Raw genomic sequence first — 21,932 nt, forward strand, 5'->3', positions numbered from 1 at the left:
AAGATTAAATGGATAACGCATATAGTCCCATAACTATTAAAGAAATTGATAGTTTTGGGGCGCCTGGGTGGCTCAGTCTGTTAAGCGACTGCCTTCGGCTCAGGTCATGATCCCAGGGTCCTGGGATCAAGTCCCACATCAGGCTCCCTGCTTTGCAGGGAGCCTGCTTCTCCTTCTCCCCCTCCCCCTGCTGGTGTTCCCTCTCTCGCTGTGTCTCTCTCTGTCAAATAAATAAATAAAATCTTAAAAAAAAAAAAAAAAAAGAAATTGATAGTTTTGAACCTTCCAAAAAGGAAATCTCCATGTCCAGATGCTTTTACTGCAAATTCTACCAAGCATTTAAATAAACACCAATTATACCCAATCTCTCTTTGAAAATGCAAGAGGATGTAACATTTTCCAATTCATTTTATGAGGCCAGTATTACTCTACCAAATCAAAGACAGTACAGTATAAGAAAATGACAAGCCAGCATCCTTCATGGACATAGATGCAGACATGTTAAACATCAGCAAATCAACTACACCAACACACAAAAAGAATAATACATTATGAGCAAGTAGGGTTTATCCTGGGAATATGATGCAAAAATCAAACAATGTGATCCACTGCATGGACAGTCTAAAGAACATAGGATCATACTGAGTGATACAACAAAATAGATTTGACAAAATTCAATCCCCATTCATGTTAAAGTTCTCAGCAAATAGGAATAGTAGGGAACTTCCACAACTTGATAAAGAGCATCTATTAAAACTCTTCACTTGGCATACACAATGGTGAAAGACCGAATGCTTTCCCTAGAATGTTGGGAAAAAGGCAAAAATATTGGCTCTCACTACTTCTATTAACACAGTACAACAGGAGTCTTATCTAGTGCAGTAAGGCCAGGAAAAGATATCAAAAGGCACTGAAAAAAATATTGGGAAGAAGAAAATAATCCTGTCTATTCACAGATGACGTATTGTCTAAGTAGAAAACCCTAAGGAATATATTTTTTAAGTATTTATTTAAGTAATCTCTACACCCAACGTGGGGCTTGAACTCACAACCCCAAGATCGAGGGTTGCATGCTCCTCTGACTGAGCCAGACAGAGGGCCCCCTACGGAATCTTTTTCTAAAAAATCTCTAGAACAGCTGACTTTTGCAAATTTGCAAGATACAAAGTTAACGCAAATTCAACCATGTTTCTATATATTAGTAATGAACATTTGGAAACTGAAGTTAAAAACAGAATAGCATTTACAGTAACTTGAAAAAAGTAAATACTTAAGCACAAATCTAACAAAACATGTACAGTATTTGTATGCTGAAGACTCCCAAACACTGATGAAATAATCCAGGGCACCTGGGTGGCTCAGATGGTTAAGTGTCTGCCTTCAGCTCAGGTCACGATCCCAGGGTCCTGGGATCGAGTCCTGCATTGGGGTCCCTGCTCAGTGGGGAACCTGCTTCTCCCTCTCCCTCTACTGCTCCCCCTGCTTGCGCTCTCTCGTTCTGTCAAATAAATAAATAAAATCTTTTTTTTAAAAAAGAAAGAAACCAAAGAAGACTTACTAAAGGAGACACATACTGTGTCTGAGGATTGGAAGACCAAACACAGTAAAGATATGAAGTCTCCCCAAATTGGTATTTCCCAAATTTCACACAGTTCCTATCCCAGAAGGACTTTTTGTAGATATAAACAAGCTTATTCTAAAATTTATATGGATAGACAAAGGAACTAGAATAGCTAAGACAACTTTGAATGAGAAGAATAGAGTTGGAAGAATCACACTTTCTGATTTTAAGACTTACTATGATAGCTATGATAGTCAAGACAGTGTGATGTTGGTGGGTGATAAAAACACAGATCAATGAAAAAGGACAGCTTACAGGTACAGCCAGCTAATTTTTGACAAAGATTCAAAAGCAACTCAATGGAGCAAGGACAGTCATTTTATTTTAATTATTATTATTATTTTTTAGCAATAGTGAAGTTTATTGAATGATAGAGTACAAAGCTCCCAAAGAGGGAGGGGACCCAAGAGGGTTGCCCAAGGATAGTCATTTTAACAAGTAGTGTTGATACAACTGGACATCCATGGGCAAATAGAGATAGAAAGATAGATGTGGGGCGGGGGGAGAGAATAGAGAGATGGATAGAGAGACAGAGAGAGAGAGACAAAGAGAGAAAGATTGGGGTGCCTGGCTTGCTCAGTTGGTGGAACATGGCATGTGACTCTTGATCTTGGGGTTGGTAGTTCAAGCCCCATATTGGGTGCAGAGATTACTCAAAAACAAAATCTTAAAAAAAAAGAGAGAGAGGTAGAGCGATAGATAGGTAAAAAGAATCTGGACCTAACCCTCACATCTTATTTAAAAATGAGTCAAATGGATCACAGACTAAATGTAAAACATAAAACACAAAACTTTCAGGATAAAACAAGGCAAAGAGTTCTTAGACGTTACATCGAAAGCACCATCCATAAAAGGAAAAGTTGATATGCTGGACTTCCTAAAAATTAAAAGATTTTGCTGTGTGAAAAACACTGCTACAACAATGAAAAAGCAAGTCACAGACTGGGAGAAAATAGCCGTTGGTCACAGAGCCAACAATGGACTGGTGTCCAGAATGTGGAAAGAACTCTCAAAACATAAAGAAGCAGCAGCCAACTTACTACCAAGGGGAAGGAGGACAGACACAGCACAAAGACCACGTGGATGGTAAGTCAGCACGGGAAAAGGGGTCAGCATCATCAGCCAACGGGGAAAGGCACATCGAGACCATGACAAGCTACAATTACGCATCCGTTAAAATGGCTACAATAAAAAATATTGATAGTACCAAGTGCTGACGATGATGCTGAGCACCTGGAACTCTTCATATGTTGCTGGTGGGAATGCAAAATGGTTTGGCAGGTTGTTTTTTTTTTTTTAATAAACTTTTTCATTTTGAAGAGTTTTAAATTTACAGAAAAGTCACAAAGATAGTAGAGAATTCCCACATAACCCACATCAAGTTTCTCCTACTATTAACATCTTATATTAATAAGCCCCATTTGTCACTATTCATGAACCGGTATCGATCCATTCTCAGTAACTGACATCTGTACTTCGTTCCTATTTCCTCGGCTCTTCCCTAATGCCCTTTTTCTGTTCCAGGACCCTGAGTGAGTCATTGTGTCTCCTGAGACTCCTCTCGGCTCTAACAGGTTCTCAGACTTCGCTTGGTTTTGATGACCTTAACCATTCTGAGGAGTATGTGTTGGGTATTTCGTAGAATGTTCCTCAAGTGGGATTTGTCTGACATTTTTCTCCTGGCTAGACTGGGGGTATGGATTTTGGGGAGGAAGACCAGAAGCAAAGTGCCACTGTCACCACGTTATATCAGAGGCATATTCCATCGACTGCACTTCTCACTGCTGACCTTGAGCACCAGCTGAGGGCATAGTTATCAGGCTTCCCCACAGCAGGGTACTCTTTTGTTAATCTCCTCTTCCATCCTATGCTCTTTGGAAGGATGTCACTATGGGCGGCCCCTACTTAAGGAGTGGGTAGTTAAGCTCTACCTCCTTCAGGGTAGAGCTCCTACAGACATTATTTGGAATTCTGCATGGGAGATTTGGGTCACCTCTTACAAAGTTAAACATACACTTGTCACACAACCCAGCAATGCCCCTCCGACACACATATTCAAGAGAAACAACAACTTAGGTTCACACAAAAATCTGTACACAAATGTTTCTAGCAACTCTATTCCTAATCATCAAAAAAGGACAACAACCCAATGTCCTTCAACAGGTGGATGAATAAACACTGTGGGGTACCTATACAATGGTCTGTCTACCTCCCAGCAATAAAATCCTACTACATGAAACACCTCGGGTGACCCTCAGACACATTATGGTGTGTGAAAGATGCCATTCTCCAAAGTGTGCCTATGGTATGATTCCATTTATAAGACATGCCCCAGAAGAGGAGTATCAGTGGTCGCCAGGAGTTAGGGATGGGGGTGGGTGTGAACACAAGGGAGAACCCAAGGAGATTTGGGGGGTGATGGAGAAAATGTTTTGTTTCCTAATGGAATGCAGCAGTGCTTGCACGAATCTCTATGTTTTATTTTATTTTTTAAATGAATCTATACATTTTAAAACTCATAGAAATTTACTCCAAGGAAAGGTCAATTTTACCATAGGTTAATTAAAAAGAAAAGAAAGAAAAGAGGTGGAAACAGCCAGCCGAGTTCCCAGAACATAGCAGGGGCTAAGTCAATGATAGTTCCCTTTTTTAAATAAGAAGTTGGGCTCTAGAGCCCCAATTCTTCAGCTGCTTGGCTGACGTCAGCCCATCATCCATCCACGCGTCCTAGATTTCTTGGCTTCTCTGTCCACATTTCTCCCAGGTGTCTGTTTGGAGCTACACACCTTTCCTGACAAGCAGGTTCTGAATGTGGGTCCCTGGAGAATGTGGGGCAACCGAGTCAGCCATCGCCTCTCCACCACCAGCTGACCTCAAAGGATGCCGCCAGCCACAGAGAGGCTGTGCCTTCTCTGCTGTTTATGCACCAATACCCACTCTCTTGGAAAAGGAATTCTTTCTTTGCCGCATGAGGGAAGCAAAGAACAATCAAGGGTCCAGCAGACAGAGATGGGCCGGAAACGATGAAGGCAGGGGAGAAGGGCCTCCAGTGGGTAAATGGTCCCCATTCTTGCTAGGCAGGGTGGAAGCACAGAAGTGGGTAGTTCTACAATACCAGAGTCCCCAATTTTTCTGTGATTCTTTTCATCTTTTGTGTACATGGAAGAGAGAGTCATGCATGGAAAAAGTAGCCCAGCTTAGGTTAGTTTTGTTTTCAAACGAAACAGGTAGAACAGCCACACAGAGCAGGCGTGACTGTAGGGAGGGAAAAGACACACGGCGAGAAAGATTTAATGAGGGAAACCCACAGGCATGACCCCTGCCAGATTCCCTACATGAAGCACAAATAGCCAAAGACCAAAGTGAAGTCAAGGGCAACTCCCTGCATCTGAGAAGCTAGAACACAGCACTGTCAGGTGCAATGGCCTGGCTCACCTCCTGAGGGCTACCCAGCACCTGCCAACGTTTCCTTCTGGACTCCTCCCTAAGTGGATGCCCCTGAAGGATGGTCCTCACCCGTTAGGAGCACAGCCCTGCACCCGAGAAGGGTACAGAAAGCCCAAGCTAGATGTCAGGATCAAGGCTGGGCAAGCAAAAGGGCTTGAGCTGATAGAGCCTTGAGCTGATTGCTGGTCGGAGGTGACAATTGTCCATGCAGCCTGAACAGGCTGGAGCACAGCACCCTCCCACCCCCCACACAGGGCAGAACCTGGTCACCTCATCTGAGGTGACAATGACTTAGGATCATTGAATCCTTGAAGTGGAACCCAATTTCCAAACTCCCTCTGTTACATTGTTAAAACAAGGGCATGGGGCATCTGCTTAAGCATCACATATAAGGACTCTCTCTCCCCAAAGAATGGTGCTCACCGACAGCCCTGAGCAGCTGAGACCAGCTGGCTGGCGGTCCTGTCCTCCTCTCCTTCCACTCTGTCATTCCACAGACGTGTCCAGAAGGGCATCTCTGACTGTTACAGACCATTTCCATGACTAGGATTGGAGGATTCCTTTCCTGCTGACCTAGTAATCATGGAGGGAGAGACTGTCTCCAAAGCTCCTGGTAAAGTTGGGGTCTCACTCTTCTGCATCACAATAAAGTAAATGCAGAAGTCAAAGCTCCCCAGTCGGTCACAGGGGAGAGGCCTGGTTTCTCAGTCATGGCCTGGAAAGCTTGGGACCTGCCCTGGGTGAAGCAGGAGACCACCATCTCCCCTTCCTGGGGGCCTGCAACCCTGGCGTGTGCTCCGGCCCGGGGTCGCCTCCTTCCTGCAAACCCACACGAGGATCCAGCCTCTTCAGCATGGACTGGACAAAGGCCCTGAGCCACAGAGAACTCACCGAGTGACCTTGAGGGAAAAAGACAGGCCTTCTGTAACCAGGGCTTCCTTCCTTCTGAGCCATTGTGGTTTTAAGGAGACAGAGATGAAAAACTCGCATGCATGTCTTCCTAAGGGCACAACGGTCCACATAAGACATTTCAGACAATTAGATGTCACCACGATCGGCTCACGGCAGAACAACCCAAGCAAAGAGAACAGAGAATGGCCTGGGAGTCATGCAGGGCAGCACCCTGGTCTTTGGAGGCAATGCGGCCGTAGGGGCGGGGGTCATATTCTCCCTGCTTGTCCACAGCCTGACCCAAACCTCTGCCAGTCGTCAGCCTGTCTCTCCACCCTGGGGCCTGCGCCAGGGACAGTCATACACCGAGGCTCAGGAGAACCAAGGGAGGACTGTGCTGGTTCCTCTGCCAGGACTGCAAAGGAGACAGGACGCCACCCCCGTGGCCTGCTTTGCTTGTTTTCTTTCCTGGAGTGATTTGCCCCATTGCCCAACTGCTGTTCCTTTACTGAGCACATATGAATATCTTCCTCAGATCCCATTCCAGACACTCAGTTTTCACCTGAGAGATCAAGTATGCCTTTTTTTTTTGGACTCAGAATCCCCCAAAACATGACAGGGAGGAAAGGGTTATTTCACCGAGTGCCTCTGGCCAGACCATCCCTGCTAGGTTGTTCCAACGATCAGAAGGGCAGAGAGACAGAGGCAGAAGGACAACAGAGAGGACACACACATACATACACAGGCATGCACCCACGGAGACTCCCTGCCGGACCTAATGACAGGGCATCACGATTCTGCTGAGTGGTCTTAGATGTGACATGACAGGTCTTTCTATCAAACATTTAAAAGATTTTTATACTACCCATTCTAGAAGCTATAGACAATCACATTTTTCTAAAATTTTTCTCCCCTTACAAGTTCGTATTTGAATAAAAGGATGGCATTTTCAGACATCTCGAAACAGTCACTGCTTCTTCCTCTTCCGTGCACGTGTGGGCTGTCCTGCCACACCTGAATGCCTTGGTGTTCCCAGTGGTACGTGCTGCCTAGAAGGTCAGAGCCCCTGCTTCCTCGTCTGCTGCTTTGGTGAATGCGATGGTGCGAGAAAGCCAAGCTGGTTTGGGCTGTTCTTCCATAATGCTAACTATTACTACTATTTAGTACTTGTTAATAGGGAAATGATAATTACCACTAATGTTCATGTGGGCTAAGTCTATTAGAATAGAATCCCCCTTTTACGACTGAAAAAAAGCTTGAAGGATTAGAAAAGTTAAACAGCTGTGGGCGCCTGGGTGGCTCAGTTGGTTAAGCTACTACCTTCGGCTCAGGTCATGATCCTGGAGTCCCTGGATCGAGTCCCGCATCAGGCTTCCTGCTCAGCGGGGAGTCTGCTTCTCCCTCTGACCCTCTTCCCTCTCATGCTCTCTCTCAAATAAATAAATAAAATCTTTAAAAAAAAAAAAAAAGAAAAGTTAAACAGCTGTCTAAAGCCAGAGAGCCAAAATGAAAGAGTCTGGGTAAACCCAATCAGAGCCAGATGCCACAGCCTTACTGTAATGCAAACTGGTAACTGTGCTAACCTGGGGTGTGGATAAGGACCCTCCAAACAGATGCTGTGGACTCACCCTCTCTTGCCCATCACTACGGAAGAAGACGCAATCCAGGGGTCTCCCTGTTTGGGGGTGATGCAGGCAATGTCTGATTTAGACATTTATTCCACAGCATTTAAAGAGGTTTCCTAATTCCTATTACAGTAGAGATCAGCCAACAAGGAAAGCTCAGCAATGGTCACCCACAAATGCTAGGTTTTCACAGATGTTACTCAGTGTCTAAAGGAAAAAAAAAGAAAACCCTGAACAATCGAAAAGTAACACTAATAGAGGAGATGCCTGCAAAGGAGTGGGAACAAAACAGTTATCCCTAAATAATTCTAGACGCTGTTTAACTCAAATAAAATCCCATGATGTTAGAGTTGGATGAGACTTGAGATTTCCGGAGGATGGTGGGGGTTGGCAGACAGACAAGGGAGGCACGGGGGAAAGGCACAGACTCACGGAAGTAGCTGTGACGGAGTGATGTCAAGGCAGCAAAGCGGTTCATCTAGAGCCCACACAGCTGCATCCAGAGCCCATGCTTTCTGCCCACAGCATCACCAAATGGGTAAAGGAGAACCAGGGAAAATGGTCACTCTCGTCCCTGGACTGGTGTGTCATCTCCCGGTTCAGGGCCACGTCCTGGAATGTCACCGCCTTAGGCCAAAGAATGTGGCTGCTGCTTCCCTTTTCTTCACTGATGGTGGCAGTACCGACGTGGACAGGTGAATGGTGTTATTTTGTAAAATTCAGGTCATTCGTTGGACAAACATGTATTAAGCCCCTACCATGTCGTGGGGACTGCAGTAAGTCCTGGGGGTACAAGGAACAACAGGGTACGGGGCCTTCCTTTCCCCAACGCGATCGAGGGAGGGACAGATATAAGGAAATGATCACAGGGACATCACGAGGGCCGTAATTCCAGGACGCAGATGTCAGCGGGAGCCCAGAAGGAGGAGCGCTCCATTCTGCCCAGGGAGACTTTAAAGACTGCATTCCTGGGGTTGAATCTAGTAGAAGCCGGCCGCTCAGACTAGGGAAGATACTCCAGAGAGAACAGCATGAAGCGGAAGGCAGTAGATTCCCTGGACACCGATAACACAGTCGCATTCAGACCTCGCTGGAGAGTCGCGAGGGACGACAAATATTGATCACCAAGTCTGGTACAAGTTCAGTTTGTATTTGCAAGTACAGCTGACTCTTGAACCACGGTTGGGGGGTGACCCCCCCACACACAGTTGAAAATCTGCATATAATTTCTGACTCCCCAAAAACCTAACTCCTGATAACCCACTGGCGACCAGAAGCCTTACCAATGATGTAAACAGTCTACTAACATGTGTTTTATGTTACGTGTATTACATATTCTAGTCTTACAATAAAGCAAGCTAAAGAAAGCAGTATTTAGAAAATTGTAAGAGGAAATACACTTACGACACGGTACTGTATTATCTGCATATAAGCAAGCCGTGCAGCTCAAACCCGTTGAACCTGCTGTTCCAGAGTCAACTGTATTCCCCAAAACCTGAAAATCGAAACGTACAATTGTTTTTCTACCCCCAATAATATGGGAGCCAAATTCTCTTATCTTAGGGGGCCTTAATGTATAACAAGAATTAAAATGCACATAATTCGGGCGCCTGGGTGGCTCAGTTGGTTAAGCAACTGCCTTCGGCTCAGGTCATGATCCTGGAGTCCCGGGATCGAGTCCCGCATCGGGCTCCCTGCTTGGCAAGGAGTCTGCTTCTCCCTCTGACCCTCCCCCCTCTCATGTGCTCTCTCTCATTCTCTCTCTCAAATAAATGAATAAAATCTTTTAAAAAAAATAAAATAAAATGCACATAATTCTGTGCTCCAATCCTGCTTTGGAGTGTAAATAAGGATTTTTTACAAGCGTATTTGGCAGATGTTTCCTTGCACGTAACTGAAAAGAAATCAGGTTCAGGTGCTGCCCTGGTCAGAAGGTAACTAAACAGCTGTCAGGGGGCACTTCAAGTGTATTGATCCGCGGTTCTGAGGACACAGGCTCTTCCAGATGTCTTCCCTGCAGAATTCTAACTCCCAGTTTAAAAGGGAAGCTAATTTTCTTTCCTCTCAAATGCTTTAGCTGAAGGCCGTTTTGTTCCCAGTCTACCCTTTTAGGAAAAGAGCTGATAAACAGAGGCAGGTTTAGCCTGAGAGAGAGAAGGGCATGAAAAGATGGGGTCTGCAGAGAATCTGTCAAGTTTCCAGAGACTAATAACCTTCCTGACATTATCAGAGGCGACTCAGAAACGCCACAAATGTTGGCATCACGCTGATCTACAGCAGGGCCAACCTACCCAGCACTTTCGGGCTGGGTCAGTCTTTGCAGTGAGGGCTGTCCTCTGTGGGCACAGCAAGATGTGTGGCGATTATCTCTGGTCTCTCCGCACCGATGTGAGAAACACCCCCAAGTTGTGACAATCAAAAATGTCTCTGGATGCTTCCCCCAGTTGAAATCTCTGATCTGTTTTAACTCCGAGCAGCAAACAACACCAAAGAATCTCAATCCTGTTAACTGGTTCCTAGTGAAAACCCTTCTCTCTTTGGTTATCATCGTACCCCCCCAAAACAAACCCAATAAAAGTGATCACAGGAGACCTTAAACAGTATCTAAGTCTGTATATGAAACAGTTAATATTATTGGTCATGGGAAACCCTGTGCATTGAATTCCCCTGATTACAACAGGCTCCAAATGGCACTGGCTACTTAGTTGCCCCTGGAGGTTAGGCGGATGTGGTGTGTCTCATTCATTCTGCCGTAGGTTCATACCGTCATTCAACAAATATTGTGTGTTCACAGCGTACAGGCATTGTTTCAGAAGAGTAAGACAAACAAAAGCCTAGCCCTCAGGGAGCTTATGTTCTGGTCGGAGAACAAAGAGACCATTACAGTCCGTCTAAGTGCTGTGAATAACATAAAGCTCAATGGGTTAGAGCTATGCTGTCCTATAGAGTAGCCACTGGCCACAAAGGAGTATGAAGCCCATGAAATGTGGCCCATTTAAGTTGAGCTGTACCGACCGCACCAGATTTCAGACTTAGCACAAAACGAGAATGTAAAATGTCTCGTTAATAATTTTTATATTGATTAGATGTGGAAATGAGATTTTGGATATACTGGATTAAATAAAATCCATGATAAAAATTAATTTTGCCTGTTCTCTTTACTTGTTTAGTGTGGCTACCAGAAACTTAATACAATGCATGCGGCTCATCCCATACTTCCATTGGGCAGTGCTGGGCCAGAGAAACCAGATGGAGGTGGGGAGCCCCTTCAGCCTGAGAAGCCAGGGAGGGTCACTCTAACATCTGGAGGACCAGCATCCCAGCCCGAGGAAATGGCAAATTCACGGCTCTGCAGTGGGAATGAACCTGGCCCATTAAAGCAACAGTGAGGGTGTATGGGTCCGTGGGGTAGACACAGGGAGGGAGGGAAGGAGCTGAGGATGGCAGGGCTGCGGGCCAGGCGCGAGGTAGGGGCTCGGAGGCCAAGCTAAGGGGTTGGGGCTTCATCCCAGGAGCCATGGGAGAGCACTGGAGGGTTTGCCTCAGGGGAACATCATGACCTCATTTATGCTTTACCAAGATGCTACACTCTGGTGGTTGTGTGGAGAAAGGACTGGCATTCAAGCAAGAACAGAAGCAGGACCACCAGGAGGGAGGCATCAACCTCGTGGGACCCCTCAAGCTTTTGGCCACTCTGGGTCAGCTGGCGGGGTTACTTAGAAGAGGATGGGAAGGGCGCCTGGGTGGCTCAGTCGGGTTGAGCAGCCCATTCTTGGTTTCCACTCAGGTCGTGATCTCACGGGTTGTGGGGCCAAGCCCCGCGTATGGCTCTATGCTCAGCAGGGAGTCTGCTTCTCCCCTTCTCCCTCTGCCCCTCCCCCCAATTTGAGAGAGAGAGAGAGAGAGTGTGAGTGTGTGTGTGAGAGAGCGCACGCTCTCTCTCACACACACTCACACTCTCTCTCTCTCTCTCAAATAAATAAATAAATCTTTAAAAACAAAAAGAAGAGGATAGGAGATGACATCAGAGATGCTACTTCTTTCCCATAGGATAGATAGGTCTGGTTAATTCAACTTACATTAAAATTTTGATTATATATAATACCTCTTTCCACCACAAGAGCAGGTAAATGAAGTTTGTTTTTTTTAAGAAAGAGAAAGAGTGCAAGGTGGAGGGAGGGAGAGGGAGAGAATCTTAAGCAGACTCCCTGCTGAGTACAGAGCCCAATGCAGGGATTGATCCCACAACCCTGAGATCAAGACCTAAGCCAAAGCTAAGAGTCAGATGCTTAACCAACTGAGCCACCCAGGCGCCCCTGAAGTATTTTTTTTTATTATCCAAATCGAGCATCAGGATTCTCAGAGCCATCCTGCTGCTTAATGAAGTTCAGCTAACCTGCCTCCTCGCAGAGTAGGGAGGGTGTTAGACTAGCTTTCCTCTGTTAACTGGTTTCCTATTTCCTTGTACCACCGCACTACTGAAGTTTTTAAAACTGGGGGGTTTTAGGTTTATCATTGTTTTGGTCTCACTTAATGCACTTAAGTATGAATGCAAGAATGAAGTCATTCTTGCTACTTTACTATTAACTCAAAATTTGGTTTTCTTCTCTCATGAGGCTTTCACCCCTTTTAATTGGGCCCTATTTTTGCATCTCAGCCTCCTGGGTTCACCCCTAAGTCCCCTAACTCAGAAGTGCTGGCAAACAACAGTCCTCTAAGCTCATCTGCTCTGGTATTTTCCATTTACTGTTTGCTCTACTGTTGCTAGATCCTCGTTTTTCCCCTAGCTCACTGGTCACTTTTGCCACTGGTGAGTCATTTGCTCTGAGTCATGCCTGGCTGTGATGCAAAGGCCAGGAGAATGCCTCAGGACACACACCTGGTTTATGAAAGGACGTCACTGAGGAATACGGTGTTTTCCTAAGTGGATCCAGTAATTAACTGAAAAAAAAAAATCCCCCTTTCTCCCTTTTCTCCCCCCCTCCAAATCTGCCATTTCCCTCAGCATTTGCTGGAGACTATTCCTATGGTGGAACGAATCTTGGTCATTCGTCTTGGACTGTGAGAGGCAAGAGAACGTTTCTGGAATGAGCCCAGAAAACCCCTGAGGATGAAAGCAGGTCCTTCTTATGTAACGTCCTTGCTCTATTGAACAGCACCAACCTCACACACAGGCCACATGTGAGTCACTCTTCCTCTCGAGAGCTAGGAAGACACTGTTCTACATGGGATCATTACACCACACACAGATGAGAACCGTAGACAGCGGGCAGGTTCCTCTCCGCGCCTCAGATTTCTCATCTGTGAACTGGGGACGGCACCGGCAGCTACCCGGGAGTGTTCTTGCGGGGGTTAGCATGATGACTCCAGAGAGCACTGAGCACACTGCTGGGCACGCCAGAGCAAAGCCAATCAGCATGACCTGTCACAGCAACACACCCCCTCGGGAGCACAAGTGCCCCTCCCACCTTTCTCCCCCAGAATGCTCTGCACTGGCCTCCCTTCAGGGCTAACCCTGATGGTAAAGGAACTGGACTCTGAGAACCACCCCAGGAATACAAGCACTCTCCCCACCCTCTGGCCTCAGAACCGCACATTTTACATCACATACTCATTCCTTCTGAGCACTTTCCCTCCAAATATAAAACTCGTGGCAGAGGAGCTCGTCATCAACTCCTAACACGTGGGAATGCATCAGCCCATCAGGTCCCCACGGAAGGGGTTCTGAAAAGGCAGCAGAAGGAAGAATGGAAGGCAGGGATGTAAGCAGAGCCTTCGAGGTGTGTGAGAGGAGGTGGCACTCGGGGACATTAAAGGGGACAGCAGATCTAGAAGGAGATGGAGGAAACTGGGGGTGATGGGTGCCCCTGGGGAGGGGACTGGGAAGCTGGAGGGGGCAGGGAAGGCAGAGGCAGGAACTGCTCTTCACTGGACATCTTTTTCTTACCATCCGAATTCTGTACCATCTGCATGTATTACCTTGTCCAAAAATTCATTACATTAAATAAAGGAGGGATTATCTCTCTCCCTTAATAAGGCAAGACAGAGCCAGAAATGAAAAGGCCTCAAAAGCAAAGGTGTGAGTCATTTCGGATGTTTCGCTGGCAGCCTGCCCTGCTCTCGTGCACTCCCCCAACCCCAGGCCCCAAAATGCAAAGTTTCCCCGTGAATTCCTGGATGGCTCATTCTTGGAACACCAGCAATATTTTTTCGGGGTCATAACCCAAGACACTAAAACCCAGAACTCTTAAAGCCTTATGGAAAAGCCCCTCTGAATCCCTGGGAAAGCCCAACAGGGGGAAACACAACTTCTCCTAATCCTATAGGGCCCATCAGAGCTGGCCACGCGAGGCTTGGTGTTGGCAGGGTGAGGCTCACATGCACCATTTACCTCACCGTGGGACGTCAAGGGGCCATGCCTCCCCTACAAGGACAGGGTAAAGCAAACCGCCGAGGAAGGAAATAATCCCTCAAAGGCTCCGGCAGAGCACTCGGACAAATCCCACATCCTACCCTGGCCTTGCGCCACTAGTAAGACCCCTCCGGTAGCAGGCGGGGGAGGCCACGGGCCTTGCAATCTGACACAAGAGACTCATCTTGTCCTCTTGACCTTGGGCAAGTCACTCAATTGCTCAGACCCCTGGCCTCCTCACTTTGGCACATGCAGATCACCACTTAGCTTGCAAGTTGTAAAGAGCACAATGCTTCATGTAAAAATACCCAAATCCACGTCATTATCCCTAAAGAGAATGCAGCACCTCCTTCCAGTCTTTCCCTTTAAAATGTCACTGGATCCGGGTGCCTGGGTGGCTCAGTCAGTTAAGCGACTGCCTTCGGCTCAGGTCATGATCACAGGGTGTGGGATCGAGCCCCACATCGGGCTCCCTGCTCAGTAGGAAGCCTGCTTCTCCCTCTCCCTCTGCTGCTCCCCCTACTTGTGCTCTCTTGCTCTCTCTGTCAAATAAATTAAAAATCTTAAAATGTCACTGGATCTTGAAGTTAGAAGGTGTTATGCATTGAACTGTGTCCCCTAAAAAGATATGTTGAAGTCCTAACCCCCAGAATCTGTGAACGTGACCCTATTTGGAAACAGGGCCTTTGTAGATGTAATTAGTTACGTTACAATAAAGTCATAATGGAATATGACCAACTTGATGGCGTCCTTACATAAGAAAAGAAACAGACCCCCCCACACACACACACGCAAAGGGAGAGGGAGGCCATGTGACCATAGAGGCAGAGACTGGAGTGATGCAGGCTTCAAGCCAAGGAATACGAGGGTTGCTGGAGACCACCAGAGGCTGGGAGAGAGGCATGAACCAGTTCTCCCTCTGAACCTCCAAGAAGGAATCAACCCTGCCGGCACCTTGACTTTGGACTCCTGGTCTCTAAAACAGTGGGAGAATAAACAGATGTTGTTTAAGCCACCCTGGTTGTGGTACTTTGTTACAGCAGCCCCGGGAAAGAAGTACAGTACGTTATCTGCTTTCCTATCTATCTAGAGCTTGAATTGTCTTGCTCAATGGCCGGCTAGTCAGCCGATGTCTGACTGTCCCCAGTACAAGAAAACTAACTGGGTAGCTACGAAGGCAGCTATCCCTCCCATCTCTGAAAAGGCCTGACTGTCATTAAAATCATTCATTCAACAAATATTTATTGAGAAACTATATGCCAGGCACTCTTTGGGGGTACTGCTGATACAGTGGTAAATGGGCAGCAGACAATAAAAGCTTCCTCAAAGAAGATCATTTCTGATATTGTTATGAAGGAAATAAAACACTATAATATAATAAAGTGGATGGGTTGGGGACCAGGAAGAAGCTATTTTAGTTGTCAGGAAAGTTCTAAGGATGTGACCTTAGAGCACTCACTTGAATGACAGGGAGCCAGCCAACGGAAAATCTGGCAAAATGAAAAGCCAATGCAAAGGCCCTGAGGCAGAGTGAACTGGATGTACTCAAGGCACAAGAAGAAGGTGGGCTTTTTGTAAGAGAGTGGTAACTCATGAAGCTGCAGAAACAAGAAAGGGCAGCTAGCACTCATCTAGCATCCCAAGTAGAACACAGTGAGAAGTCTGATTTCAATCCCCAGAGTATTGGGAAGCCCCTGGGGAGAGGTATGAGTCAACCCATAGTTTTTAAAAGATTACTGGCATGATAACGTTCTTAAAACTAAAATCTCCCTGGGGTGCCTGGGTGGCTCAGTTGATTAAGCATCTGCCTTTGGCTTGGGTCATAATCCTAGGGTCCTGGGATTGAGCCCTGCATCAGGCTCCCTGCTCAGCAAGGAGTCTGCCTCTCCCTCTCCTTTCGCCCCTTCCCCTGCTTGTGCTCTCTCTCTTGCTCTTTGTCTTGCAAATGAATAAGTAAAAATCTTTAAAAAAAAACAAAAACAAAACTAAATCAAAATCTTCCTAACTATAACTTGCGTCCTTTGGTTCTTGGGCCATTATAGAACAAGTTTATTAATGACAGCCCTGAACCTTCTGTGACCATGGCTCCCCAGATTCTCAGGCTTACCAGCTATAATTCACTCATCCCTGTAGCAATTTCCAATGAATATTCTTGATTTTTTTTCCTATGTCCTTTTTAAATGTGATGTCCAGAAAAGAACACAATACTCTAAGCATGGAGTTGTATATTGGAACTGTCATCTTTCTCATTCAGATCTATACATCTATTGCTGTGCCCTAAAATTGTCTTGGATTTTAATTCTGTTTTGTACCACTGCCCACTGAAACATATCTCAGATAACCTCCCCCGAAGTCCTTTTCAAGATCTAGATGTCCAGATCTAGAAAGTGGGATTAAAGCGTGTTCTTCTCTAATGAGAACAGCTGTGACCTGGTTAAAAAAAAAAAAAAAAAAAAGGTGTCACCATAACCCGGACAATGCCAGGTATAGAATGCTGCATCCAATAAACAAAACTACTGGGGCAGCTCCCCACGTTTCACAACCACTACACTTTTCTTCCGGGAGGAGGACAAGGAAAACTCTAAGGGCAAGTTTCCCTAGAATTGCTTTGTTCTCTTGCATCACAGCTGAAGACACCTAGACTATTTGGAAACACCAAGCAATTGAGCAAGAGGCTCCTTGCAAGCATACTTCCTACTAGATTTCTCCAAGACGGATAAACAAATCTGAGTAGACGTAGACTCTCTCAGGCTTGGGTGGAGGAAGTGGTGAAGTTGGAGCTGCACCAGGGAGCTGAGCGGACTTAGTGAAGAGGCAAGTGGTGGGAGAGAAGGATGCTTTGCCCGCGGATGCTGGCGTCCTCGGATGCGCTGTAATCTGTCCTATCCTTCCCATATCCCATTCCATAGGCTGATGACAGACTATTGCATCCGGCTGACACCAGATGGCTAGGTTTATCCTTTTGCTTCGCTCCCTAGGACCTAAGTGACTCCGGGCACTCGCTTAGCCTCAGTTCTCTCATCTGTGACATGGGAGTGTTAACACCACCTATCACTCCAAGTTTATGGTGAAGCTAAATTGAGATTTTGTGCACAAGCCCTTTGTAAATTACTCTGTCACGTAAAAGTGAGGGGTTATTATGAGCAACAGGATTTTACTCCTCCCTTTGTGTATTTTTCCTGCTGCCGGTTGAATTTTCATGATCTTTTTTTTAATCTTCCCAGGTTGTTTTGATGTTTCTTTTAACCTGATTATTTTCTTTTTTTGAGGGACGAGGCAGCGAGTGAGCTAGCAAGCGAGCGAGAGAGAAGCGTATAGCATGACTCATTCCATTCTAAACCTTTCTTGGGATTGTCCTAAAAGATGTCCTCTCTTGGGGTACCATAAGGCAATTTACCCCTGAAGAACCAAAATTAACTGTCATCCAAAGAGAATCACTATTCTCTACTCTCTGGAATTCTGTAGCAAATTAAAGGTTTCTGGCTTACTAATGTCACCCAGTAGTAGCTTTTCACTGCCTTTAGTCGTCACATTCTCAAATAACACAAACCACCTTCACGTTAACTGACACTGCCATACAAAAGACACACACTACAAAAAAAAAAAAAAAAAAGGGAATGTATCCCAGAACCATACAAGAGGCTAGAGATAATCTGTAATCACTAAGAGCGCCTATCTGTGTGTCCTCAGTCATCTTCATTTCTTTTAGGGAAAAAGAAAATCTCATGAGTCAATTTTTTCATTGTGAGCTGATCTCAAAAGCCTTTCGCCCTGTGCTTCAGATGCGTGAGCAATCCTATTTCTTTTTTTTTTTAAAGATTTATTTATTTATTTATGTGAAAGAGCGAGAATGAGAGAGCGACAGAGTACATGAGAGGGGGGAGGGTCAGAGGGAGAAGCAGACTCCCCGCCGAGCAGGGAGCCCTATGTGGGACTCGATCCCGGGACTCCAGGATCATGACCTGAGCCGAAGGCAGTCGCCTAACCAACTGAGCCACCCAGGTGCCCCGAGCAATCCTATTTCTGAACAACATAAAAAAAGTGACAGTGGAAGGGAGAGACTCTGAACAAAGAGAAAACATAAACTTCCAAATGGGAAGATGTAAAAGACCAAGGAGGAGCGCTCCTGCGTAACCAGTCAAAATCATTCTTTTTTTCTTTGCTCAATTCCCTGTTCGATATCTTGGCTGCCCTGGTTTAGGTTCCCAGAGGGGGTTCCTCTCATGAAATGACTCTGAAACAGTAGCATTAGGTGACAATGGCCTGGGCGGCAGCCTGGTCCTGACAGCTCTCTGTGTGCCTCCACCACTGACTCACCGCAGGGACAACCTCCACATCAGGGCGCCTCACCTGGGCCAGCTCAGAGGCAAGTTCCTGCTCAGTCTGCAGGTCGGCACCCTTGCCCCACACTTAACCACAGAGTTAGACGAGCTGGCCATGGCTAGTGCCCACTGCAAAGTCGTTCTCTGAGATCCAACCAAGGTGCAACCTAGGGAAGCACAAACCCGGTACCGGCGGGAAAAGGCACCCAGCTCCAGGAAGACCGCCTCCTGTCCTTTCCGATTCCCCCGGGACCACTGGTTCCGTCTGCCCTGAGCCAGCTGTTCTAAACCAGCTGCTAACAGGGCGCCCGTGAAGCTGTGCCCTCTGCAAACCTCTTTGCTTACTGACCCGTCCGGAGGATGGGGGGCCCCTGGGAAGGCACGGGTGGAGTTGACGGGCGGCCCCCAGTCCAGAGCCCTTTCTCCCTCACCCCATACCCCACCCGTCTGCCACTCCGAGCAGAGAGGCAGCAAACTTGCACCTGAACACACAGCACGACTTGGCAAATGTCTTTCCCATCCTGGTTCCAGGCACCCCCTCCCCAGCATGCCCTTCCAGGAGTCTGGGGGTTCTTCCTCCCCCAAGACCGAGGAGTCGACTCCACCCCAAAGCCACCTGGCGACACCATCTGCCACCAGGGGGTGGGGACCCCTCGTCCATCGCCCCCCCAGGTATTGCACTGCCCCCCACACCGCGGGCTCTCGGCTTCCCTTCCACCTCCGCACCCCCAGCTCGCGCGGACCCTGCAAAAGCCCCCGAGGCCCCGACCCCCAACCCGACCCCGCGTCATCCCACGGCCCCCTCCCTCCACCCACGGCCCCTCACCCGCCGGCCCTCGGAGAGCCCCGCGCCGCCCGGACAAGTGACGCGTTTTCCCCCTCCGGGGCGCCGGCGGGAGCCTCTCTCACCGCGGCGGGCACCGGCCGACGGGTCGGACCTGGGAGCGAACGGCTGCTTCCCGGCTCGGCGCTGCGGCCACTGCGCGGGCCTGAGAGCCGGGTCCTTCCGAGGCGCCAGCTGCGCGAGCTGTCAGTCAGGAGGCCGTGCCCGCCCCCCCGCCGGCGCCGCCTGCGCAAGCGCGAGAGTGGCCCCGCCCCTCCCCACGGGGGTGGACCGAGCGCGGGTCACGTGACGGGCCGGGGCGGGGCGGCTGCTCGCGGCCTGGATGTCAGGGTTCCCGCCCCCGTCGCGGATCTCTCGGTACCCGGACTGTCCCTGGGCGGGAAGTCTGGTCCCACCGTCCCCGGGAGCACGCTCGGACACCTCCGGTGGATCGCTGTTACGGAAAGCCGTGGAACCCGGTCTCCTGGATCTGCTCAGAACTAGGGTTTCCCCGGGGAACAGTTGGGTGGGATGGGCGGTTCTGCGAGCACAGGACAGGGGTATTTGGTGATTTGGGTCGGGAGACCTGGGGCAGCCCTGGCCGGGAGCCGGGGAGTAAGGCCGGTTCTGGTTGCTTCCGGGCCCTGAGTGTCTCCACCTTTAACACAAAGATGCCATTTGCCATTTCCTGCCCTCCTATTCCAGGGATAGGGTGGAGTCTTGGCGTTAACAACACCCTTTCAAAATAAGTCAGGTAAGGAAGCATAGTATAGAATGGCAATTTATTTTTTGAAAGGGGGAATCTTAAAAAGCTGATAGATCCCACCTCGCCTGCACCGAAAGTTCTAGGCTAGTCTGCATCTTTTCAGCAAATGCAGTAAACAACTTTCAGGCTTCCTCCACACCTCTAAAATTTAAAAAAAGAGGGGCGCCTGGGTGGCTCAGTTGGTTAAGCGACTGCCTTCGGCTCAGGTCATGATCCTGGAGTCCCGGGATCGAGTCCCGCATCGGGCTCCCTGCTCGGCGGGGAGTCTGCTTCTCCCTCTCATGCTCTCTGTCTCTCATTCTCTCTCGCTCAAATAAATAAATAAAATCTTTAAAAAAAAATAAAAAAATAAAATAAAATTTAAAAAAAGAAAAGGTTAAAAAAATAGGAGTGTCTCCTATGGAAGCTTTTTTTCAGTTCTGGAGGAAGGAAGTATAGAAACATAAACGGACACCCACCCAATAATTTGGGCGTTATGTCAAACTTGGCCCTAGCACCAGCAAAATAGAGAGTATGATCCCAGAGAGTGGGCTTACATTTCCAAACAGGTTTCCAGAGCTGCATTACAGAGCTCTAGGGCTCCTTCTGGTGGTTGCTTGTATGAAATAAGAAAGCCCTGTCTAAATAAATGTAGTGCTATCTGAAATAGGGCTGAATGTCAGCAGGTTCTCTGAAGTCCTAGGAGTTACACGGGAGGATCTGGAGTTCTGCGACTTTTAGGAAAAAAGGTGACATGGATTGATGACCAAGCATCTTTCCTGTGCCCTGAGTGCACCTGCTGGTCCCTGTGAAATGACCTACGGAACTTAAGACTTGCTTGGCAAGGTTTAAGAAAACAACATGAAGGAAAAAGCTGGGAGCTTTATCCACAAGAGTTATAGCACCTTCGTGTCATAGCTGCTTCTGGTCCATTCCAGATTTGCTTGACCAGCTCGGTGTGGCCATGATGTATGAGAAGCTGGGTCTCAGGGTATTTCAAGTTTGGTGTGAACTCAGGAAGGGAAGGAGTGTAAGGTAGCCTTCATTCCCTTAAGTGGATACTACAAATAGGTGGGCATGTTGTTTGTGCCTCCAGCAGAATATGAGCCCATCTACTGGACTTTATGGGAACAGGATTGTATCTGTGGCTGGAGGAACTCCTCACCTAGTTCAATGAGTGAACACGGCGTGAGGCAAGGACTCAAGCAGCCCTGACCTGACTCTGGTGATAACTATTCAGGAAAACTGGAAGATGTGAACTCATTCAGGGTCAGATCCCATTTGGGGAAAGTATCATTTCTCAAGAGATTCTTATGAACCCTGCCTCTCCATGCCTCAGAAAAGGTGTTCTGACCTTGCCAGAAGGTTGGAGAGAGGCAGATACATGCCCAGTTAAAAAAAAAGGGTGGGGAAGAGTTTTGCAAACCACAGGCCAGTGAACTGGACATTGGGTGTGGGAAATATTCAGCACAGATCACTCACAAAAAATATTTGTGACTCCTCAGAAGAGGAAGCATCGATGACAAAGATCAGGTCATTGCTAGGTTAACCATATTTCTGTTGTGAAATGGATAGACTGCTAAGTCAGGAAATAGGATAGAAATAGTGTATTTGGGCCTGGGATTCTTTCAGCTATAGGTGATAGAACTCAATTCAAACTGGTTTTTCAAAAAAAAAAAAAAAAAAGGAATATATTGGCTCATGTAACTCCCCTAAATTCAGGGGTTGGCTCAGCGGGATCCAGGGGTGCCAGGGATGTCATCAGAACTCAGTCCCTCTTCCCTACTTGACAGTCTCCCTCTAAGCTGGCTTCATTCTAGGACTAGGGTCTTTTTTATAAGGTGGTCTCCAGGAGCAACAGGCATATGTCCTTTCAACTTAGCAACCCCAGGGGGAAAAAGGACTCTGTCCCTCAGTATTTCCAACAAAAGTCCTAGGATTTGATCTCAATGGACCAACACTGGGCGTGTGCTCATCCCCTTAAGCCAATCTCTTAAGGCCAGTTTGTTGGGATAATTGGCTTGGCCATACCTGGACAGGAGTGAG

General features: G+C 47.4%; 1 protein-coding gene across 5 annotated transcripts in view; it reads right to left on the reverse strand.

Moving 5' to 3' along the window:
- Positions 1–19,374, reverse strand: part of KIAA0513 (KIAA0513 ortholog) — a 64,286-nt gene extending 44,912 nt beyond the window's left edge. For 2 of the 5 annotated variants that reach the window (XM_035024662.1, XM_035024660.1), the window contains exon 1: positions 19,228–19,373. The gene's annotated coding sequence lies outside the window, so the exon portion shown is untranslated. Of the gene's footprint in view, positions 1–8,988; positions 9,080–19,227 lie in introns of all 5 variants that reach the window. The other 3 variants (XM_035024661.1, XM_035024664.1, XM_035024665.1) reach the window with 3 other exon arrangements.
- Positions 19,375–21,932: the final 2,558 nt, after the last annotated feature.

Source organism: Mirounga leonina, unplaced genomic scaffold (assembly GCF_011800145.1).
Source record: "Mirounga leonina isolate KUSES-001 unplaced genomic scaffold, KU_Mleo_1.0 Mir_180, whole genome shotgun sequence".
Lineage (NCBI taxonomy): Eukaryota > Metazoa > Chordata > Mammalia > Carnivora > Phocidae > Mirounga > Mirounga leonina.